The sequence below is a fragment of the Clinocottus analis genome, unplaced genomic scaffold, assembly GCF_023055335.1.
Source record: "Clinocottus analis isolate CAN_PGR_092001 unplaced genomic scaffold, fCliAna1.0.p SCAF_16, whole genome shotgun sequence".
NCBI lineage: Eukaryota > Metazoa > Chordata > Actinopteri > Perciformes > Cottidae > Clinocottus > Clinocottus analis.
In genome coordinates this window covers 1,996,847-2,019,824 of record NW_027175887.1, presented here as the reverse complement: position 1 = coordinate 2,019,824, position 22,978 = coordinate 1,996,847, and the positions used below count along the sequence as shown (strand labels likewise).

General features: G+C 46.0%; 1 protein-coding gene and 1 long non-coding RNA gene across 8 annotated transcripts in view; one reads left to right on the top strand and one right to left on the bottom strand.

Moving 5' to 3' along the window:
• Positions 1-22,978, top strand: part of caskin1 (CASK interacting protein 1) — an 85,419-nt gene that overhangs the window by 8,977 nt on the left and 53,464 nt on the right. The window lies entirely within an intron of this gene.
• On the bottom strand, positions 19,742-22,597 carry LOC137786953 (uncharacterized). The gene is made up of 2 exons (XR_011077607.1): positions 22,474-22,597; positions 19,742-21,447 (listed from the first exon to the last, which is right to left on the bottom strand). It is a non-coding gene; the product is annotated as an uncharacterized lncRNA (long non-coding RNA).

Below are 22,978 nucleotides of genomic sequence, written 5' to 3'. Positions count from 1 at the left end.
TGGTCTGGACAAGGTTGTACTGTACTCTGCATGAGAACCTCTTAGCAATGTTCCCGCCCTGCTCCCGCGGAGGATACATTTAGCACCGCCGGGGGACTTTGTGAATGAACGCCGGCGCTCCGGCTCCGCGAGTGGCGGCTAAAAACAGGGCCGTGACACAGTTTGGGCGCGGGTTCACGCCTTGGGAAAATGTGCCGCACGCAAGTCACTGATATGTGTGAGAGCGTAGCGGGGATGGTCCCGCTATCGTACACATGGCAGCCTAAACTGATCTCTGCCGCCGAAAGATTTTTGCCAAACACCAGTGGATGAATAACTGAGTGAATTAAGCCCCGCCCCCTCCAGCTACTGTTGTGGTGACAGATTTACTACTCAAAATTCTTAATGATTATATTTATGGCCGAGGCAGCGATGTCAGACCAAAGCAGGCTTTTCATGTCTATCGTCAGCTGCCGCTAGCTAGCTAATTCAGCGAACCGCGCTCTCAGTAGAGAGAAACCACCTGGTGTGTCTCTCGCCTCCCAAATGATGAAAAGAGTTGATTCTCACTCTCCGTCCCTTACGAGATGGTGGTGAAGACACCAACAAAAACAGGGCTTTGATCATCTCGTCTTGGACGTAGCGCTAACGTTACTGCGGCTTGTAAGCTAGGTTTACGGACACGCCGATGATTGTAGCTCACGTCGCAGCAGAGGAACGCACGGCTCCATCCAGTCCTGACTCTTTCGCTCCGGCTCGACCTCCATGAAGAGGTAGCTGTCCTTTAGCGCCACGGCGTGCTGTAACATCCCATCTGGTGTGACAGCCCGCGTGACCTTGTCTGTCATAGCATCCTCATACAGGAAGCAGCGAGGGGAGACCAGAAGAGACTGGACAGATGTTGAGTCTGGACTACTGTGTGTGTGTGTGTGTGTCTGTGTGTATCCATAGATAGTGGTACATGTGTGATCCAGTGGTTGGACAGATGTTTGGTGTTGGATCACAGCTGCAGATTTGCAAAAACAATTCAAAATAATGTACTTGACCTATCGTACATGCACTTATTGTTAGTGGTGTATGCGCCTGTGTCATCCAAATCTGTTTTTTTTTTAGAGACTTACTTATTGAAGGCCATTCAACACAATGTTGCCCCAGATGTGACATTTATTCACTGTTTTGTAATGAAACTCACCATAAAAGTCCACTCTGTGAATCCCCCCTTTTCTATATGGAGCTTCTGCCGCCCCCTTTTAAAAGAGGAAACCTACATCTTCACACACTGACGTTTACTCTAAAACTCACTCATCCGGCATCAGCACTGCAGGGTCTTCCTAAAGAAGTATCTTCAGGGTGTAGCATCTTCAGAGCGCAGCATCTTCAGGGCGCAGCATCTTCAGCGCGCAGCATCTTCAGAGCGCAGCATCTTCAGCGCGCAGCATCTTTAAGGTGCAGCATCTTCAGGGCGCAGCATCTTCAGCGCGCAGCATCTTTAAGGTGCAGCATCTTCAGGGCGCAGCATCTTCAGCGCGCAGCATCTTTAAGGTGCAGCATCTTCAGGGTGTAGCATCTTCAGGGTGTAGCATCCTCGCAGCGGCAGCAGGCGTGTTTGTAGCCACAGATGTTGCTGCCGCTAATAGCTTCTGAAGTGAACACTGTTCATTCTCGAGAATGCAATCAGCCCTCAAGGATACATGAAGAATGTTTTGTTATCTAAATTCAACAGGAAACCCGCTGGAAAAAACTAAGTCAGGCCTCAAGCTTTCGTGATGTCTTTCATTAATTGGCTGCTTCTATAAATACATTTGAAAAGAGGGAGGGATCGCAACCTTGTTGCTCACAAAAACAATGCAACTCCAAAGTGCAAAGAACAAGGATGGGAACTCCACGTCTTTAGCTGGAAACCTTATTGATAAGTAGATAAACAAATTGTTAACCGACCGACGGGCAATTAAAACCTTTACGACGATAAACCAATCGGTTACTTAGTTTTTATTAAAGCAAAAAGGCAAAACAACATTTTCTGCTTCTGCAATGTGAGAATAAACTTATTTTCTTCATCACACCCGACAGTAACCTGGATGTCTTTGGGCTTTGGACTGTTGGCTGAACATAACAAGAGAGAAAGATTGTGATTTATTTTCAGTGAGGTTTAAGTCAGAGTTCCAGATTTAGCACAAATTCAAACTGAATCGGTAATTTGGATCAAAGTAAGAAGATGTAAATATGATGCATCTGATTCTATTCTGCTTTCTCTTGGAAAACAATTCCCAATTTTCCTTTTTATTAAATGTTGCAAAGGAGACTTTATTTTAAAGTTTCAAACGCATTGTGAACGATGTCCACTACAGGTTCAGGCTGTTCCTAACTCCCATTCACTCACCATCCTGTCTGCATCCTGGTTAAAGTCGTGCCATCAGATCTTAGACCTGAGTCGTATACGACTGATGTTTAAAGCAGGTTATGACGCTGCCGAGGAAGGCCTCCGCTTCACCTAACTCATAAATATTTCAGACTTTCCTTCTGTGCTCTCTCTGACGCCTCCTCTGCCCGTTTGGAGGCCGATATCTGGGTCAGATTTATTTTCCAGGAAGCTGAGAATCTTCTAAAATGTGTGTAGACTGACGGTTGAAGATGATCAGTGAACTTATGACTGGAGGACTTTCTGTCTGAACCCGATCCTCAGAAAACAGCTGGGAAAACTTGAGTGAATGTGAAGCCTCTGTCCTCCCCACTGGAAAAAAAAGGAAGGCGAGGAAGAGAAGGAGCTAAACGACGGGGAGAAAACAGAAAGTTGTATTCAGAGTGAATTTTGCCTGTGGCGTTTTTCAACGTCTCTTTGAACTGAAACGCCTCTGTTTGTCTGCTAAGTCACCACAGAACTCATGCTAAGCCATGTGAGCATTACTCACACACACACACACACACACACACACACACACACACACACACACACACACACACACACACACACACACGGTGATTAATAATTTTGAACCTTTTCCAATCCCATCAAGTTGATTTCTTCCCCGGCTTCCATTTAATTTTCCACAGCCCCTGAAGCCCATTAGCTCGACAGCACTCGGCTGTACGTCGTGTTTCTCGCTACTTTAATTAGCAGATGTTAGCGTCCCGACGAGCTGAGACGGCAACGCGGGGGCGTAGTCATCGACGCCGTCAGCAAAGTTTGCCTGCTGGCCTTCAAAGTCCCGACATACAGGCTGCTAGCATGGCTACTGGCCTACTGTATGTTAGCATGCTAACATTTTCTATCCATAGGACTAAATGTGCATGGATTGTCATTTGCTTCTCCAAAAGTATCAGAGAAATAAACATTTGTTATGCTGCCAAAGTTATTCCCGCTCATTCTTAAACATGTTTAGTAAAAACACGAGTTTGAGTGCCTTTGGCTTCTGTGCTGCCGGCTGTTCTCATCCAGCGTTCGTAGCTATACGGACGTAGAATATTGCATCGTTGTTCGTAGGTATCCCACAAAATCATTTTGTAAGCCACTCAAGTGATCAAGAACATGAAAGACCACCAAAGCCCCCACACGGGTCCAACACACACCCATGTTTCACACCCGGAGGCCGCGTGTGACTTGCGTATTTGTAGTAACGTAACTTCTGTAGTAGTTTGAACTCAAATCCTGATCTTTTCCTGAACCTAACCAGGTAGTTTGGTTGCCTAAAGCTAACTAAGTTGTTTTCCGTGAAGACGGACGTTTATTTAGAAGAGACTGCGCGCTTGTGACGAGCGGAAATCGACACAACACCTGTTGTTGGACGCACAAAAGATGACGAGTGACTTTCTTATTTGATTTTTTTACGAATCACTGGATGAGGATGCGTTCTCGTGCCCGAGCTCCGGTCGCTTTGTGACGTCTTGCAGACGTTTCGGGTTGAAAGTGTTTTGCATTTGTTCCTGAATCCCAGAAGGCTCTGTCGTATGCACGGCCTCCATCTTTTCTCTCCCTACATCTCTGTTTCCTTTGCTCTCCCGCCCTGTTTGTCTGTGCCCGCCCAATGAATCAGTCTGGCCGGCCGCGGGCTGCTGCCACGGAGCCGGTGAGAGTGATTAGTCACGTCGAACCGGGCCAGGATCCGGACGGCCCGAGCTGACAACAGGAAAGAAGAGATTCTGGAAGAGTCCACCGAAGCTGCAGCTGCCCCCTTCTCGTTTAAAAAAAGAGAAAAATAGCTTTTTTGTCCTCTGTATTTAAACGTTTACAGGGGAAAGACAGAAGGGGAGAGGAGAGGGGAGGAAGGTGGGGTGAAAAAGTCCCAGACCGGACTCTAACACCGTACACCTGTTATCCAGATGAGCCTCCACCATGGTCCAACATCTGTCCCTCCTGTGTGTCCAGGGAAAGAGCATGCGTTTGTGGATTATGAGTGTGTGTGTGTGTTGCGACAAACAGCTGTGTGCACATTTTTTTTTTTCCGCGCATGTGTGTTTTAACCAACACAAAATGCGGCAGCTCGCTCTGTGGGCCCTCGAAGCTTCGGACTGAGTCGCTCCTCGTGATCGCTGTCGTCCGCTTCAGACGTGGCGGTTTCAGCGACTTTCGTGCACCCGCTTTTCAAAATACTCTCCTGAGTTCACAGGAACAACGCAGGCGGGTTTAGGAAAAGGTCGCAGGGCTCAAATTAAATGGAAAAACAACGTTACGTAATGTTACGTAACTTATGTCAGTAAAAAAATGTCTGTTGGGTGAAAGTCCTCGTTTTTTATATGGACTTATTATATTACGCCATCTGACTTTGTTTACTCCACCATGACTACGGCAACCAAGCTCCTGTATTTGGGAGTGAGAACAGTTTTTACATGCATTTGTCTAAACAACGACCTCTATTGTATGAAGACTTACTGGATGTGTGTGTGTTAGTTTTTGTGTGATGTTGGTCAGTCCACTACTTTGGTCCAGATTAACATCTCTCAACAACTATTACCCCCCAAAAAACAACTCAGAGGAAACATGAATAAAATAATAATAAAATATATATTTCTGACTTTGATGACTGCCTTGAGTTCAACATTTGGTCCGTCTCCATCTTTGCCAACATTTTTACGCAGCCAACTTGTTACAATAACCCCTCATGAAATCCAAACACACTGTGAAAGGATTACAGTTCAACACCGTAACCGGACAACGCCGTGGTATCGACCTGTCAATCACAATAAGCCCGCCCTAAAGCATGTTTTATGGTCTATTTGACAGTAAAATAATTATAATTTACTAAATGAACATCAAGACTTGAAGCTCGAGAGTGAAACTCATGTTTACAAAGTTTACAGAGGAAACAAATCAAGAGTCATTTTCTCAGAGACTTCTATACAACCAGACTTCTTTCGTTCCAGCCAGAGGAGACTTAAAACCAGGAGACAAGAAACTCCACAATGGTTGACTCGGTGCTTTAGTACATCACATGTTAAAGTTCACACGCCATGTGTGTTTGTTTAGGACCGCACCAACATCCATGATGGGCAACTCCCCTCCTTCTGATGGGGCCGTTGCAGCAGGCGAGTGTCATCTGGGGCCAATTGGGCGGCCATTTTGCGGCCGCGTCAGCCAATGGGCGATGAGCAGCAGCACCCGGCTGAGCCAATGAGCACCTTTGTTTGTTAGAGCGTGCTGGCTAATGGGAAGGTCGCATGCAGCTGCTCAACACATGCAGAACATGTATGTGTGTGTGTGTGTGTGTGTGTGTGTGTGTGTGTGTGTGTGTGTGTGTGTGTGTGTGTGTGAGAGACTGGTGCTAAACCTGGTTGTGGGTTTTACTTTTTTCCATCCCTCCCCCCTCCTCATCTTATCTTTTCTCTGTTTCTCTCTCTCTCTCTCTCTCTCTCTCTCTCTCTCTCTCTCTCTCTCTCTCTCTCTCTCTCTCTCTCTCTTTCTCTTCCTCGAGCCATTGCCATAGCAACAAGCACACAGTGCTGGGTTCGGGTAAATTTCTCCGATCACCGATTCATATTTTTCGATTCAGCACCGTGGGGTCCAGTCTAAAAACCGTGTGTGTGTGTGTGTGTGTGTGTGTGTGTGTTTTATCGTGGGATTACACTATAATCTGACAGTACGGATTAGCCGAGCAGACCACTGGCTATCATACATTCTCTCGGATGACAATTGTTATCTCCATCATCTTCATCGCCATCTTTCTTCTCATGCCTTTTTTTTTCTTCTTCATCATCTTTTTTTCACTCGCTTCCCTTTTGCTCTCGTTCCCCCTTCTCATCTTTCCTCTCGCCCCATTCTTTCATTCACCCCTTCATACATCCCTCTTTTCATCCCTTTCATCACACACCCATCCCCTGTTCACCTCTACCTCTCTCTCTCTCTCTCTCTCTCTCTCTCTCTTTCTCTCTCTCTCTCCGCACACAACCCACGTCCGGCCTCTCCCTTCCCGTCGCTCGCCTCATTTGCCAGTTTGACTCTCATCCCGCTCTTCCTCGTGTCTTCCTCTCCTCCCACCCCTCCTCTCATCTCTCGTTCATCCAAACCTCTCGCTTAACTCTCGTGGGATTCGGGGGAGGAGAAATTCTCTTTCACACGCTTTTTTCACCCTGCTTTTTCTTTCCCAATCACTCTTGATCTCAATGCTTTTATCTTCTGGCTGCATCATCTCTTTTCCAGTTCTTTCTTCTCTCCTCTTTCTCTGCACCCCTCACCCTTCAGTCTCCCCAGGGGGGGAACCCCCCCCGCCCCCCCTGCAGCTACTATGGTTGCAGGGCCGAGAGCCAACATGATGGAGGGGAGGATGCTGCAGAAGGGAAAACTTGTTTGACTTAGTTTGCGGCGCGGCATGATCAGATTGACTCAAGACGAATTCTTCAGCTCATACTGGACAGAAGGGCCGAGTCCATTCATCGATAAGTCTGTAAACTGAATGACAACAGACAACAGACATTGATCGCTCGTCCGCAGAGTTGAGGGTTTGCATCGCAGATGTGATATTCATGTAATTTCAGAGGTTGAAGTGGACAAAACAATTTGAAAATGTCACTTTGAGCTCTGGGATTTTGTTTCTTCTCGCAATTATTTTGACATTTTCTAGACTAATAAGACGAGGAACGTTGTATTCACTATCGAAACCTTCATTTCCTGTTTCATTTTCTTCTTCTTAATAGTTTCATCAGCTTCCGCTCCGCATATGAATTCATTTCAAAACTCAGTAGAAGCATCGATAAAGAAAGATCGACAGAACCTCAGCGGCTTCGGGTTCAGCTGATGAATAGTCGGCGAGGACGCGGCGGTGACACAAAATACAGTGAGCTGGTCCACAAAGCCGCCGCAGACACGGCAGATAAAAGCAGCCGAGAAGAGGTTTCCCTCCGCGAGGCGCTTCAGTGACCTGACGGGACCTCGGCATCGAGCCACCGCTGCACTCCCTCACACTGTGAGGAGCCGGCCGAGGGCGGGTACGGCGTAAGAATGCCACCTCCCGCTGCAGATGTTATCTTTTTCTTCTTCTTCAGGTGAGGCCGTGAAACTCTGCGGGGAACCCGGAGGAGGGAGGAAGAGGAGGGAGGAGAGGGGGGGAGGCTCCTACAGGAAAACTACAGGAGGACTCTGCCTCTGGGCAAATGGATAAATGACAGAGGAGAGGAATCCTATGAATACTAGCATGTCTCCCTCTCCCCTCACAAACAGCAACTTGCAGCTCACTCAATTGTCCCTCCGGGCTCCCTTACAGTCAAGATAACAGAAGCAGGGAAATAATCACCTGTTTGTTAGAAACCAGAACTCCTGGGCCGCAACGTGTCCTTCAACAGACGAGGTCATGCTTGTTCTTAGCCGAGCCGATTGCAGTAAAAAGGCCTTTTTGCTGCTACAGCAGTTCCAGGTCCCTGTGAGTGACGAGTCAGCAGTCAGCGATGGAATAAATCAGTCAATAATAAAATAGCTTTTTACAAAATTGTGTGAATCACCTCCAACCACAAGAAGTCCTCGAGCTCACAGTCATGAATGAGCACAAAAACTATCAGACGGGTCCAGCGGTGTGGGAGATTAGTCGTGGACGGACAGACACACACACGCGCGTGACCGAACGCATGATCTCCTCTCCAGGCTCATAACACACGCAGAGAGGACGTGAAGCATCGCAACTCAAGATTGCAACAACTCATGGTTGCACATGAAATGTGATGTACATGACACGTTTTGAACTTCAGCATCTTGAAGTAAATATATGTTTGTTTGTTTTCAATTGTTAAAATGCTCCGTCGTGCAGAGACGAACAGGCTCGGTGCAGAGCTGCTCTATCGACACCAGACAGACAGGAGCTGCAGACGCAGGTACAATGAGGCTATTGTTCTCCGTGGAACTCCACCACATACACAAGGCCAGAGTCCTCAAAGCGTCCCTTCATGTGTCTCACACACACACACACACACACACACACACACACACACACACACACACGGAGTGCAATTAGTTTTGCCAAACTCTCCGGTGCATTCTCTGCACACACACACAAAAAAAGCAATTGACCATTCTGTTATGACAATCACACACACACACACACACACACACACACACACACACACACACACACACACACACACACACACACACACACACACAATCTCTCTCTCTCGCTGTCAGTGGAGCAGTCTCAAGCTTTCCATTGGTTGTGTGTGTGGGTGAATAGGCGAGGTTACAAAGAGACATTTGATAGGTGGACGATCCAGAGAGAGAGAAGCAGCATGAAAGAACCAGAGCACTCGGGGAGCCGGGTTTCAAAGTCCCGCAAGCTCTTTAAAACTCAGGATATCAGTTTTAAAAAAGCCGGCTTTCTTAACTTTCACTGCGCCGAAATTCTAAAGAGACATTCAGCGATTCATCTTCATCTTGTGCCGAGGCCGAAACACATGAATAAAGTACAGAGCATCGTCCTAAAAGTGAATTCAGGCTTCAGGATCTCTTCTTAAAGGTCATAATGACGTTTCATTTGTTTACTTTTTCACTTAATTTGACATTTTTTGTGACTTACATACTTCACAGCCCCACATAAGTAACAAACACACTTAATATAACTCAAACCACGATCTGTTCCCGGAAGCTAACAAGTAGCATGCTACAATTAACCTGAAACTAAAGTAAACCGACGTTTAGGTTTATTTTAAAAAGACACTGCGAGCCGCATCTGACACGCCGACTCCAAAGCGGAGCTGACGGTGTGTCGGCATCTGGCGAGTTGGGAGCGAGGATGTTTCACTACCGCTCGTCACCACAGGGGGAGACAAAGACACCGAAACCGTCTTCGACGCTGTCACCGTGAGTCAGGGAGTCGTGTGAACGGTCCTCGTGCTACAAAACAGTTCACAGTTCTCTCCCGGGTCGCCGAGGAGGAACCCAACCTCTGCTCCTTCCTTCGTTTCTTTCTCTCCTTCCTCCAACCGCGTGAGTTGACGTGTAACTCTCTCTGAGGGCTGATCTATAGTCGTGAATCAGGGGGCGCTGCTGACGCTGCATGATATCGGTTCATTACATGCCCCAATGGACTCTACATACAGTCTGCTCAGAGCCTATCACAGCCTCCTCTCCTCTCCTCTCCTCTCCTCTCCTCTCCTCCTAAGACCAGCAAAGGCAACTTCCTAAATGTAATATTCTTTCAGCATTCCTTACTTTACATTCATATTCATGTCGTGTTTTTGCAAATACAATCAACAGACCCTTGAGACAAGGGATTGGTTCAAATTGGTGTGAGAAGAAAACTCAGCATGTTTTACATATTCCTTTCTTTTTGCATTGAGAGAGAGAGAGAGAGAGAGAGAGAGAGAGAGAGAGAGCGGTCGGCTTATAGACTTCTGTCTGTTGGATCAGGTTCAGACCAGGGAGGATTGGTGGGTCTGTGTCTGTGGGATTGGCTTCCTGTGATTGTAAATCTATCCCCTTGTTCTGTAATGGATGTGTGTGTGTGTGTGTGTGTGTCTGTGTGTGTGCGTGTGTGTGTGTGTGTGAGAGAGAGAAATCAGGGTGTGTCGTTAAAAGATTTCAGAGGAGCACATCAAACTCTTGACCTGTTTTGTTTGCTCTCTCATGTCTTCCCCCGTTCCCCAGAATGTTTTATTAGCTTCTTTTTTTTTTTAGAAGTCTACTTCCTGTTTTCTCATCTGCTTCCATTTTAATCCGCTGCTGCTGCTGAAGCGGACTCCACACTAAATCACACTACCTGCCATCCACATAGATTCAGTATAAAGTCAATTCCTCGTCATTAATTCCATCAGCCGCAACCGCAGAGAGCCTCTCAGCCGTCCTGAGCCTCTTTCCTTCTGTAGAAATACGGTTTTCATTCAGTAATTACGTCTCCTTAATCACATATTCCTTGTTTTTTGACCAAGCGCTGATTAGGATCAAAACACTTGTTTAGTTAAATATATTTTTATGATTAGGAATCAGAGAGCGGGGCACGAGCCTCCTCCTTCCATCAATGCTGCTGTCCAGCAATGTGTTGGACTTCAACTGGAAGGTCGAATAAACCCCAACAACCCAAATCCAAGATGGCTGCTCTGAGCGTCGAGAGTGAAAAACAAGATAACATTAGTTACTTGAGCTCCTTTTTCTCCTTCAATGTTTTTTCTTCCCAGACTCAGCTGTACTTTGTGTTTTGAGCTAGGTAGCATATGTTAGCATGCTCACAAACAACTAAACTAAGCTCTGTGACAATCTGCATGTTAGCATCGTCATTGTGAACGTGTTCGCGCGTTGTCGGAGTTAGCATTACAACCTAGCGGAGCTGCTAGCATGACTGCAGACACGCGTCCCTACGAAGTCTCCCTGCTCGTCTCTGTGACTCTCTCCTGCGTTCTTCCTCCTCATACAGTTCGTCACACTCAATGCGCCGTAATTCAAATAATCCCGAAGACACTTGCGATATTGACTTATTGACGTTTGCGCGTAGCGCGTTAGCAGCTTCAATAAAGCATCGCTATCGAGCTGATCAGTTGGCGACAGACTTTCATCTCCACTCCGACTTCTCTCGTCTTCTTCTGCCCTCTCCTCCTTTCATTCATGTCCTCCTTCATCCCTTCTTCCTTCCTCTTTTCCCAGCAGTCAGACGGAAATAGCCCTGCTGTGTGTGTGCGCATGTGTGTGTGTGTGTGTACTAGTAGTCAACTGGAATAGATCCATACCAGGACCTCACGGTATATGTGTGTGTGTGTGTGTGTGTGTGTGTGTGTGAGTGTTGCAAGTACTGCTCATCACAACACAGGCGGGCTAAGGCTTTTCTCCCTGGGCGTTCTCCGTTAGAGAACCTGACATTTACACTGAGACGGAGGCACCATCTTGCATCAAAGCCCTCCTGAACTTGGCCTTCCTCCTGCTCTCTCACTCGCTCGTTCTCCCACATTTTCTGTTAATTGTAACGCCAGACACAGGCTATTTTGGGATGCTTTTTTCTTTCTTTTCAAACCTAGAAGGTTATTTTCATATTCAAATATTCAGGTCAACTGTTGTTCGTTGATTCCTTAGTGTTGTTATTTCGCTTTTACATAATCTATCACCTCCCGTCTCCTCAAAGTGATTTACGAGAAGCATGACCAACCTAAGGGGTCTCATCGGTTCACTGTGTGGCAACTACCTTCTACAAATATTTGTATTATCTCATATATGTAAAATATATACATTTTTGTTAATAAGGTCATCACGGCAACTATTTTGATAAACAAGTAAAATAAAATACACCACGTCGTGGGCGGGGTCAGGTTCCTGCACAAATTCTGTGCAAAATGAAAATGGACTGTCGGCTGTGTCTAATCTGCTATGGGCGGTGAGCAGGGCGGGCCTTTAAACAGGACACATTCACTGTTCACAGACTAGGAGGAACAAGAGGGGGTCAACTGGGGGCCCATGGCTGATTTTCTTTGGCCCAGGACCCTTTAGTTGGTTACTGTGTCAATACATTTTGGTCTCTCTATCTATCTATCTATCTATCGATCTATCTATCGATGTAAAGATGTGAGCCAAGGCAACTTCAAAATGTAAAAGAATTGAAATATAGCTCTATAGTGCTACCTGACATGACTTACATTTAGTCATGTGAGGTAAGGTTTGGTAAGTCCAAACCCTCATTAGACTTAATGGCTCACTTTGGAAAACATCTTCTTTTCCTGTCCCACGCTGCTGACTGATTCATTCAACTTCAATAACCCGCTCAATTATCCAAGTGCAATGGTAAAACATTTGATTAATTTGACGCTAGGAAGAATCAATATGACCCCTGCACGCACAGGCGCGGCTGTCATTTGCGTCTTTGATAATCATGGGGGAGTAGCGGCCGGTTAATTTACAGCTAGGTAATTGATCTGCACAATAATAATCGGAGAAACAAAGCACAGGGACTCAATTTTACACACACACACACACACACACACACTCACTCACACACACACTCACTCACACACTCCAGTGTTGAATCAGTGCTCCTAGCCTAGATCATGAGCTATATTAGGAGTCAGATTTGAGAGTCCCTCTCTGCTGAATTCAACGCTCTGATAGTTCAGGGGCCTCTGATGTCAACGTCACGTGTAAGTGAATGGGCGTGTGTGTGTGTGTGTGTGTGTGTGTGTGTGTTTTATGCGTGCACATTTCCCTAATTGACCGTTCGCTCACCCCATGCCCTGAACAGCGATTGCCCAATCACAACTTAGCAACCGTGAAGACATTTGGATTTCCCCACACACTCAGACATGTACAGTCTGTTAGGTGCTGCAATAACAGAGACACGTGACAGTCAAAGGGTTTAGAACAGCTTTCTCTAAAACTAAAAACTCAAGATCTCCATTTAACTGACTAAACATATACATTTGTTAGCATGTCTGGCTAACTAGCTTTGTATAGGAGTAACCTAGCGTTATTCCCAGCCAAAGAGCATGTCATATACCGCTGTGTGGAAGCTAATCCCGAAGGTTACCATAGCAGAGTTTAGGCTAATGTTAGCAACGCTGTCCTGCGCTGCATGCAAATTGGGGAAGCCGGTAAAACCAGCAACATTACCCAAATTAGTGTCACATTTGCCAAAACATGTGTTATGTCTTCCGCCTGAAAGTCCTTTCTCTTGCAGAGAAGTAAAAACTTACTTTAGGAAAATATCAACAAGTGTACAAGCTAAAGCTTTTGTGTGCGAGAAATGCCCAGAAGTAAACCACGTTAGCTAGAATTTCTGCATTTTGAGACGCGCTCACATATAAAACAAAACCTACTACAAAAATATTTCACACAAATATTACAATTTTCACCAGTGACAAAAAAAACCACGGTCCTCAACTGGAAACGAGCCTGTGTTTGTCTACGAATCTCTGATATAAAAGACTCATTATTTCACAATTTCTACTAGTTCAGGTTGTAAATCCGCCACCGTTAGCTACCACGCGGGAACGCTAAGCTGGGAGGGGCTGGGCACGGCACGCGTGTTGTGTGAGCATGCTTCAGTGCTATAGGTCATGTTTGCATCATATTATGTTTGAATTGTTTTGTGTGTGTGTATGTGTGTGTGTGTATGTGTGTGTGTGTGTGTGTGTGTGTGTGTGTGTGTACACACCCAGTGGTGCTGGCTGTTTTCCAGAGCCAACTTTCAGCCTGAAAGCGGGAGATAACGCAGCACTGCTCGGAAGGGGAGTAAGAGGATGAGAGAGAGGGGGAGGCGATAATGCAACCAAGAGATGGGAGGCCAACAGGGATGGAGGGCAAGAATAGGGGGGAGAGGAAAAGAAGGAGTATACAGGAGAGACAGCAAAGCAGGACCGGAAGAGAAAGAAACAGAGAGAGGAGAGGATTAGAAAGAGGAGAAGAGGGCATGATTAGAGCGGCATGGAGGATGGGAGAGTGGAGGACTCTTGGTTGAAGAGGAGGAGGAGGAGGAGAGGTGGTGGTGTGTAGGGGGGGAGGAGGGTGTTCATTATGAGTCATGCCCAGAGAGGCTGAGTGCCGCTGGGGAAACAGCTCACTGACAGTCCCAGGCATCGAAAGGCCTCCTGGAGCTTCTCATAATGTGTGTGGTGTCATCAGGGAGAAGAGGGACGGACCGACGGATAGAGGTCAAAGTGAAACTGGGACACAACAGCTCCTCTCTCCTCTCCTCTCCTCTCCTCTCTTCTCCTCTCCTCCCCTCTCCACTCCCCTCTCCTCTCCTCTCCTCTCTTTTTTCCTCTCCTCTCTTCTTTCCTCTCCTCTCTTCTCCTCCCCTCCCCTCTCCCCTCTCCTCTCCCTTCTCCTCTCCTCTCCTCTTCTCTCCTCCCTTCTCTCCTCTCCTCTCTCCCCTCTCCTCTCCTCTCCTCTCCTCCTCTCTCCTCTCCTCCTCTCTCCTCTCTTCTCCTCTCCTCTCCTCTTCTCTCCTCCCCTCTCTCCTCTCTTCTCCTCCCAGCCCTTGCCCTTTTATTGCGTAGGGCCAGTTTTACTGCAGCTTTGCTAGGCCAGACGAATCACTACACACACACACACACACACACACACACACCACACACGTACACACACACACGTACACACACACTGTGTTCCGTGTTATTAACGCCCCCCAAGCATAACTAAGCTTTACGCGAAAGGTCGTACATGTTATTTTTTTCCCTCTTTTTTAATCTCACTCCATCTATCTTTGTCTTTCCACCGCTCTGTATCTCTCTATTTCACCTCCCCCTCTCCTCCTCTCAACAGTCTAAATGCAGCAAGCAAATCACAATATTCCATAATAGCCCGAGCCCACGCCGGCAGGTTACAATGGAGGGACGGGGAGCGAGGAGGAGAAGGAGGGATGGAGAGTCGAGATAGAGGCGGTTATATCGATATTAGGTGAATAACAGAGTGGAGGGAAATGGAGAATGTGATGATGAGAGGGTGAAAGGGGGGGGGGGGGGGGAGTGGGAGTGTGAACCAGCCGAGTGAGTTGTGTTTGTTGTTGTTGTCGTCGTGGTAAAACCCTGCAGCTCTGAGTCTGTTTTCCGATCCAGCGCTGGCTTATTCCTGGCCATGATCACTGCCACACGTGTGATGAATTTGTCACCTCCCTTCTCATTTTCATTCCACTCAACATCGCCCGCAGCGCAGTTTTCTTCTTTCTTTTCTTCCCTCCTCCTCTTCTTCGCCTTTTGGTCGTCGCTCTCTACTGATTTCACACATTTTCTGTCGGTGTTGTTAAATTTTCTTTCCATTTCGTGCCTTCTTCCACGGTTACCGTACAATTTTCCAGTTCCTGTTTAATGACAGCGTCCTCGCCCGCTGGAACAATGGTGCTCGTCTCAAAGGAACTATGTCAACCATATTGCGATGACCGTTATCTGCTGGAAGCAAAAAAGAGAAAGATTGACATTTTGGGAAATAAAGTCTTATATAGACTGATACGCTTTCACGCTTCGACTGAAATGAGAAGAATAACTCTTGTACAGCAAAGATCTAGTTGCAGCGTGCTAGCTTAGCATAGCTGAAAACTGCTAGCTGGCCTCAGTTTAAAAGAAACAAGATTCATCCACCTGCTCCTTTAAAGCTCATTAATAAACATATTTCTCGTTCAATTCTTGCAAAAAAATTAAGATTTGTAAACGTTGGGGCAAACCTTGACTAGCTTTTACTCTCTGTTGCCGATTGTTATGCAAAGCTAAGCTAGCAAGACGCAGTCCGTAGCTTCATTTTTAACCACACAGACATGTGTGGTATCAAACTTTTCATCTCACACTCAGCAAGAACGTGAATAAAAGTACTTCCCAAAATGTCAAACTATTCTTTTGAAATTGCAGCGATATGATTCTATTCAGTCACAGTCATCAAATAGTGCTCATTTCAAGTTCCCGGTGTCATTTTAGGATGTTGTTATTCGGCTTGTAGGTCTTGTTTTCCTTCCTCCTACAGTGGAGGCCAGAGAGGCTAACACATAATGATGTGTGTGTGTGTGTGTGTGTGTGTGTAAACTTGATGTAAATAACAGTTATTTGTTGGCTTTTGGGTGATCAAAGTGGAAACTGCACACTGATGGTGGGTGAGCCTTATGCCTGAACCGTGTGTGTTTGTGTGTGTTTGTGTATGCGTGTGAGATGAGGTCATCGTCTGTTCAGTACAGTCATCCCAGTGATGCCCGAAGGTCTGCACTCGAAGAGAGGCCACCAAGTCATTCGTCACACTCAGCAAAAAAAAACACACACACACTACACAGAGCAGCGCAATTCACAGCGAAGCCTTGGCAATTAGAAGGAGGACCACAAGAGAATACACTTCATAGCACACGCAGTGTAATGTGCAAAGTTAATCAATAAATGAAACGGCAGTGTTCCCCTGAGGCGCGCTGCTTTGGGGCCGCGACACCAAACTCAAACGTAACATTTTAAAGCGTCTTTATCAGTTAATTTCCCAGATATAATGTTTTCCATTTACTTTTTGAAATCCACATCTGCACTCATTGCAGCCGCCGCGCAGCACTTTATTTACAGTGAAAACATGTCACTTTTGAAGCCGGGTCGCCTGTTACTCACGCTGTCTCCGTCTTCCTAAACGGTGACTAAGAACAACGGCGGGAGTCGAGTTTTCATTCCAACAAAATTATGAGTGGATGCCAAATTAATCAGAGCGCACACGGCCAAGTTGCCTCCTCAGTTACCGTATGACCCGATTGCTGACAAGCGATGTAGCGTTTAAACCCCTCTTCTTTGGGATTGCAGTCTGGCACAGTGCTCATTGCAAATTTAAACGCATTAAACATAATGTAACTTTCAGCATCACCAATCTCTTTGAACCGAATATTCTCTGGTCTAGCTTAGCTAGAAAAAACCCCCCGAAACACAGAAACCGTTAGCGCGTTTAGCTCGTCGTTCACAACCGAACACCGGCTGTGACCGGCTACCTTCACCTCGCCAGACTCTCCTCTGCTCCGGTCCGTGTTTGTGGAGAGGCAAAACAAAAAAAAGCTAAAGCCCTCTGTGAAACACGAGAACAGAGGATATTTATGATCGTGCGAAATTTCAGCTGTGGCGCTCACAATTCTGCAACGGCTGGGATGAATACAGGGAAGACACAGGACAATATGGATCCATATAGATATGTCTTTTTGACATCAAAAACCAGGAGGCGTGACATCATCGCGTTATCTGTCCCCTCTCAATCACCTCACAGTCTACTGCCCCAAAGCCGAACACAAGGCCGGTCCTCTCCAGCCGGTAGACAGCGGTGTAGCTGCACTTCACCATATTTACTGCACATATCAGTGACTATGAATGTAGGCCATCTCATAACCTACATACTAACGCCCAAATTACTCCTGCATCTGTGTGGCCGCCAGGGTCCGCCTGACGTAGATCTCGTCCTCTAGGAAGTGTGGACGTGAACGGGGAAGGGGATGAGAACAGAGTTCCTGGCGTCAACACCCTGTTTTAAGATTGATAGTCAGACTTTCAGCGAGATTCATCCTCTTTTCATGACTTTTCCCCGTATTGATATGAGCCAACATGGCACCTTGTAGTTAGAAGTGCCTGCAGATGGGCCAATTCTTCTTCTTTTTTCTTCCCTCCCATTGACATTTTAAACTAACTTCACTTTAATCTGGGCCTCCTCCAATTATATCAGACGGCCTCCTGCGGTTCTGACAAAGAAAGCGGGAGTGTCGACAAACCTGCAATCTGTCTCCTGACCAGCAGGGGGCAACTCCTGTCGCTGCAAAAAAGAAGTCAGATTTAATAGAAGTTCATGAGAAAGTGACTCTACTTCTCTCTTGATTTATTTTCCTCAGTAAACATTGTAAACAGCAGGATGTTCATTTTGTAAATTATGGTCCATTTAGAGTCAAACAGGCCATAAAGCAGGGGATGCTTTAGGGCGGGCTTACTGTGATTGACAGGTCACCGCCTCTACCAGAGATAGCCTATAATAAGTAGTAATATTATTCAGACTTATTTCTAGCAACAAAACACTTCGACCACATGAGTAAAGTTATTCTTTCATAAGAGATATGAAGAATGTCCAAAATCGACTATCAATTTTTCAGCTTTAGGGCCATAATATCACTTTACACTTGTGCCTTAGGACAATGGTGCCTCATTATATAGAGAGCTGAGACATTTTTAGATGTAAAACACATGGATATGTATCACATGCAAAGGACTTTAAAAAGTGAATTTAAGAAATTATGCAAAATCGAGAAAATTACTGCAAACCCCAGAGGGTTAGATCATGGGGCTTATATATAGATCATGCTTTATTCTTTAATGAAGTTAAGTACATGGTCAAAGTATAACCTTGTGTTATGTTGTGTGTTTCCATGACAGCTATAGAAATGCACATGGGCGCATGAATCACACTAGAGCAGTTTGCAAAAGATGAAGCAGGACGAGTTCTACAAATGTTTAAATACAGGAAGCTTTGCATCGGACTTCATCTGGACCTCAAGGTTCACTCACTGCAAACATTAAGATCAATAACACTCAACACTCCACTCACATGCAGACTAGGAGGTTCATTGTTATGAACTTGTGTGTTTTTGTCCGGGCGCAGCGACAAGTGTCGTGCCCTCCGCTCTTCCCAGTCCAGTGTGAACCCGAAGGCAGCAGTTGACCCCTCGTTCATTCGCTTTAAGAACACGTCTGTGGTGCTATTATGCCCGGCTGATGCTAAGCAGCACGGACAGTAAAGAGGAAAGAGGGAATCACATGTTTGGTCCTCCAGCGATGTCCCACTTTACAGTCAAGCACAGGCAAATTCAAAGAATCTCTGCAATTAGAGACAGCAAAGTATATTGGTCCAGGAGAAATCACCTGACGGGGAAAGGTCGCGAGGTCACCAGAATAATTTTGCGTCTTCCTCTGGGGTTCTTGAATATTCATACGAGATACCATGGCAATGCAGCCGGTGGATGCTAAGACGTGTTGCGTTGTATTTGACCCTATTTCACTCAACACTGTCTCCTAAAGAAAAACTTGTTGAGTTTCATTTGTTTTATTTCATATAGAAGTGCTAAATTGTTCTGAACAACTTCCAGACGCCCGCTAGCTAAACTAATACTCTTCCACTAAAACAACAGTTTCGACCTTGAGTGGATTTTCCACTGTGTGATGCCTCACAGCCGTACGTATCAGCACCACTTAACCTCGTTAAACTCCCATTTAGGCATTTGCAAAGGACAAATAAAACGGATTTTTGTGTGTAATTTAGCCATGCTAGCTCCTGAGAGGAGGGGGTGGAGGGGGGCAGCATCGCTTGTTCCACAACTTTGGTCCAGACTAAGATTATCTAACATATCCTACGTATTCCCCCTCGGGGCGAATTAAAATAACTTTGGTGATCCTCTGACTTTTCTTTTAGTGCCGTCCTCTGCTGTGCCTGAGTGCTGCTAGCGTGGCAGCAGCATCCTAGTCTTGTTTACAATAGCACTAACAGTTGGATACAATACAAAAGACTATTGCTAACAAGCATTGCCAGCAGTGTTTGTGAGCCTTGTATTTATCCCATTTGCTGATCCATCAGCCCTTGAAAGGCAGTGTTTCTGTTTTCAATTACCTCCAAATGCCTCTTGTGAATTGTGTCCGTAATGGCTTTTACCCCAGAAACAGATTCAATCTATAGGTCAGGCATTAAACTCTATTGTCCCAGCACTGCTGTTGACACAGCTGACTCAAAGCTCTCAGCCCATTGCAACGCACCTTTTTTGTTAGGGCTGGGTGTCGGTACCTTTTCAAGGTGTCGATACCCTAAAGGCAGCGGTTCCCAACCACCGGGTTGCGGCCTGTTAGCGTCCGTGGGTCTCTTGGTACTGGGCCCGAAGAGAGAACTAATGAACATTATTTACAAAAATAAAGGTCGGAAAGCTTTTTTTATTTTGAAAAATGACTTGATACCGTGATACGTTACCCCAAAAATAAAAACGTAAAAGTCAATTTCAACTCGGTGTTGAGAGTATACCCAGATCGCCCAAAAAAACATTGAAAACGTGCCTTCATTTTCAACATCCTGTCTTTGCACTTTATAATTTTCTTTATGCTGGTCGTATAAATTTATTACGTCATATTTATCGCCCACACCGTGAAGGCCGGTCCGTGAAAATATTTTTTCTTACACAAAACTGGTCCGTGGCGCAAAAAAAGGTTGTGTACCCTCAGGTGCTGACCGAGATGACCCAGTACCAAATAGTATCAACACTTTTAAGGCTTCAGGGCTCCGTCATGTCGGTGTGTGATGGAGGCGCATACGAGATGACGACCAGGAAACAGAGGGAAGACACACAGAAGACACAGGACGTAACAAGTACTGCATGTACTGGTATTGGCATCATTACTTTCTAAACAACACCCAGCCGTACTACATCAGCTTAGACGTCAAAAAGGAACATTCAAATATTGCTTGTTCGTTGTTACATGGAGATTAAGAAACAGACCTAATTTGACTATAAGATATAGAGTCCACACTGTATCAGGCGTCTGAGAACAGGAGTGCCGTCTTTGCAGAAAGTCTTCCTTTCTCATCCTTATGAATGAATTACTGAGTAATGCAGGATCAGCGCTCCTATTCTGGGTTTAGAACACACTGGCCCAGATTTACTGTCAATTATGCGACTATCTCACACACAAAGTTAGGATTTGGGGTGAGAGACGCCATGCTTTACTACCGTTTCTAATACGCCAAATTTGGAGGGTGGCATAAATTTGGTTCTCATTTCAAGTATCATCCAAGTGTTTGTGATTCCTGCTCTGAGATAACTCGGGTCTGTTAAATTGAGGTAAATGGTAGTGTACATGTAAGATTAGTTACTCAGTTGGCTGATTTATGTTTTGAGTTATGTTTTGTTGGATGTGGAAAACGTATTTGAGCGGGATTACATCGGTAGGCCAAAGATTGACCACGGATGATTAAAATCGCTTCATTGAAGATCAGAGGAAGCGAGAAAAAAGAAAAAGAAAAATCCTTCGACGACGAGTTGGCAAGAAAAAAGGAACCCTTCAGAGACAAACCTAAATTGTGCTGGCATGATGATGACGAAATGTTAAAGAAAACAAGCACAGAGGGTCAGCGAAGGAGCGATGGAAAGGAAGCAGAAAGCAGCCAGAGCGTCGGGCAGAGGGATCTTTTTACAGCAGACACATGGCTCCTATCGATCACCGGTCATGTGACTGTCCCCAGGGCGTGTCTCGGTCCTCTGGAAGTCTCTCGCTCGCCTGTCTGCGCGGGTGCCGTCACGCTGTCTGCGCGTCTCGCCGCGTTAGGTGTACGGGGATTGGAAGTGGCGTCCGTGTCTGCATTTGGACGTCATTGGGATTGGCATCGCTGCCGGTGAAAAATGACCATCAGACCGAAATGTAGACTAAAGAATCCAGAGTGTTTTTGTTTTCCCAGTTGGAAAAGCGTAAAAAAAAAAAACACTTCTTGATGCTTTCACACAGCTTCCAGTCCAGCGAGTTTCACAGGTGTTTGTATGCAGACACTTTGATGGAGTAGATTCCTCCGAATCATGTGTGTTGTGTTGCCATCAGGCTCACGGTCTTCTTCATACTCAGCATCTCTACCTGTGAAGCAAAGCAAAACCACCAGAGAGAATTGTCGTCACACCGACTTTGCACGTATGCACCACCTCTAAAACACGTTTTCCAAACACACAGCGAGTTACAGTCAGACTGATGGCTCTGCAGGGCTGTAATAGCGCTTTAAGCTAAATGCTACTATTGCTATGCTAAGAGGCTCACAATTCAGGCTGTTCTCATTCATGTTCATACTTTTGAACCAAAGTAATGCACTTAGTCAGGATGTGCAGGGCTGCCTCTTAGCATATCACGTGACGTAGCATAAGAAGGGGAAGTTAAGGCAAAGTGCTTGGAGACTACAGGCCTTGAGGTGAGCCCCGTTATTGTTTCATCCCGCTCCACAGTCGAGCATCCACGTCATCTTTAGCTAAGCTACAAAAAAAAGTTTGTCGCTGAAATTCCAGTTGATTATTGATGCGGCGATGTTTTATGCAGAACTAGTTTCTTTAGAGCGTAACAGGATATTCGTCGCGAGTGGAGGTGACAAGGCTTGGTGTTGCCAGATTGGTGATGAAGAAGTAGCGTACCAAAGGCTCAAAATGGTTGTATTTGGAGGATATTTGTCCGGCATCTGGCAACCCTGAGATCGGTCGACCAATGACAGTTCTCTCTACCGTCAGAGCTCGCGCAAGAAGGTGAACGTAAGATACCGTTTCAAAACTTATAAGAGCGTAATAAGTAGTTTGTGAAAGACCCAGAGAAACATAAATATCAAACGAGGCAAAATCCCGGACGTTTTGGAATACCTGTCGGACGCATTTTTTAGATCTCGAAAAGAGGACATGTCCGGAAAAAAACAGCACGTCTGCTCACCCTAGTTTAGGGTTTTAGCATGCTAATCATAGCTAATCAAGCCTGAACACAGAGTACCTGACGGCAATTGGGGATCATGCCAGTTAATCAAAAACATAGTTCCAGGCCAAGATATTCTGACAAATACTGCTCAGATGTCCATGGCATCTGCTTTGGATGTTAATAGTCTCAAAACGACAATTATTTAAAGATTTTTACCTTGACGTTCCCTCTCCATTGACATGCATTGAGCACACCGATGCTCACACAGGAAGGAACCGTCACAAACCAGCCCGACCGTTTAACGCCATCTTGAGGAGGGAGAGGGGGGCGGGGCGCGTGACGAGGGGGCACACGCGCGGGGGGGCGGGGGGGGGGGGGTGACGCAAACACCAGACAAAGCACTGACAACACTACATGCAATAAATACAGAACAGATGCTTGTTTCAGGAATGTATATGGCGTTCAAACACTGTGCGTGTGTGTGTGTGTGTGTGTGTGTGTGTGTGTGTGTGGCTCTGACAAACGTGTTAGCGATCGAGAGAGATAACCTTCGTAGCGGGAGAGGAAGCTGTTGCTAGGTAACTACAGAGCGCCGGTGTACGGTTGTAAAGCTCCCGGTGTAAGGTCTCATGCGCCACGACAATCAATACATAAAGCCCATTTTTAATCTTTTTTTTTTTTAATATCGTTTTGGTGGCAGCTGGGTCCTGCTTAAAGAGAC